Source organism: Petaurus breviceps, unplaced genomic scaffold, assembly GCF_028583685.1.
Source record: "Petaurus breviceps papuanus isolate PSGF00001 unplaced genomic scaffold, PetGlider_PUasm1.0 534, whole genome shotgun sequence".
Lineage (NCBI taxonomy): Eukaryota > Metazoa > Chordata > Mammalia > Diprotodontia > Petauridae > Petaurus > Petaurus breviceps.
In genome coordinates, this window is record NW_027186362.1 from 146,493 (window position 1) to 148,302 (window position 1,810).

The following is a 1,810-nucleotide window of genomic DNA, read 5'->3' on the forward strand; positions in this document are numbered from 1 at the left end:
ACACAGAGGAGAGAGACAAAGAAAAGAGAGACAGAGAGAGAGAGAGAGACAAGAGTAGAGAGACAGAGGGGAGAGAGACAGAGAGAGACACAGAGGAAAGAGAGACAAACAGAAAGGAGAGACACAGAGAAGAGAGAGACACACAGAGGGGAGAGAGACAGAGATAGAGAGAAAGAGAGACACAGAGGAAACAGAGACAGAGAGAGACACAGAGGAGAGAGAGACACAGAGGAGACAAAGACAGAGAGAGACACAGAGGGGAGAGAGACAGAGATAGAGAGAGACAGAGGAAAGAGAGACAGAGACAGAGAGAGACACAGAGAAGAGACAGAGATAGAGAGACACAGAGGAGAGAGACAAAGAAAAGAGAGACAGAGAGAGAGAGAGACAAGAGTAGAGAGACAGAGGGGAGAGAGACAGAGAGAGACACAGAGGAAAGAGAGACAAACAGAAAGGAGAGACACAGAGAAGAGACAGAGACAGAGAGAGAGGGGAGAGAGAGAGAGACAGACACAGAGGAGACACAGAGAGAGACAGAGGAAAGAGACAGTGAGAGACACAGAGGGGAGAGAGACAGAGGAGGGACAGAGGAAAGAGAGACAGAGACAGAGAGAGACACAGAGGAGAGACAGAGGAAAGAGAGACAAAGACAGAGATAGAGAGTGAGACAGAGGAGAGAGATAGAGAGACACAGAGACAGAGGAGAGAGAGACAGATAGAGAGAGACACAGGAAAGAGAGATAGACAGAGACACAGAGGAGAGAGACACAGAGACAGAGAGGCAGAGAGAGACACAGAGAAGAGACAGAGAGAGACACAGAGGAGAGAGAAACAGAGAGACACAGAGGAGAGACACAGAGGAGAGAGACAGACAGAGAGAGACACAGAAGGGAGAGACACAGAGGAGAGAGAGACAGAGACAGTGTCTCTTGGAGACAGTGGAGAGATGGCCGGCCCGGAAGCCCCGAGTTCAAATCCAGCCTCAGACTCGCACTGGCTGTGTGACCCTGGGTCAGTCCTTTGCCTGCTTCTGCCTGCCTCAGTTTCCTCACCTGTAGAATGGGCGTGATGCCCAGGATCGCTCTGAGCACACAGTAGGGCCTCCCAGAGACGGCTTTCTCTCAGAAACAGAGAGACACCCCCTCCCAGCCCTACTCAGCTGTTAGTGAGACACAGCACCCTACAGACAGACAGACCGAGCTGAAACTGACCTGCACATCCGGATTCGCGCATGCGCCTCCCGCCCGTCCTCGCTCCTGAGGACCGAGTCTCGGAACTCAAAGCTCCCGGGCCTGAAGAAAACTGCGACTGCGCGCTGAGAGCACCCAATGACCACTCCCACAATGCCGAGGGCTATGCACCACCTGATCCCGCACGGCCTCCTGGGAAGTGGAGTCCAGACACCAGAAAAATGGGCCCGCCTGTGCGTTGCATCCCGGGAAGTGGAGTTCGGCGACAGCTCGGGGCGCATGTGCAGTCTTTACCGAGGCCTCTTCTAGGGCGAGCCGTCGTGACCGCGCGGAGGTGTGCCCTGAACGTCGCCCTCCTTGGTCCCTTTACGGAAAGGGGCTGGTGCGGGTACTTTCTGCTTCTTACGTCACTGCAGTGCTCGTGCCCCTCCCCCACCCCCTCCCATCCCCTGCGCAGGCCCGCTGGACCTTGGTCTTTGGGTCCCTGGCGTCCCGTCTCTTACATCTGCCGTGAATAGAGAGGACGGCAGGGCCGGGCCTCTGGTAGGGGGCGCAGCGTCGCCCTCTCCCCGCTCCAGCTGTCTGGGCCCTGGTCTCCCCCTTAGACCGTCAGTCCTCGG

General features: G+C 55.9%; 1 protein-coding gene across 1 annotated transcript in view; it reads right to left on the reverse strand.

The window, feature by feature from the left end:
• LOC138172430 (zinc finger protein 721-like) overlaps nucleotides 1-1,360 on the reverse strand; it is a 34,982-nt gene extending 33,622 nt beyond the window's left edge. Inside the window, exon 1 of the mRNA XM_069102198.1 lies at nucleotides 1,212-1,360. The gene's annotated coding sequence lies outside the window, so the exon portion shown is untranslated. The remainder of the gene's footprint in view (nucleotides 1-1,211) is intronic.
• Nucleotides 1,361-1,810: the final 450 nt, after the last annotated feature.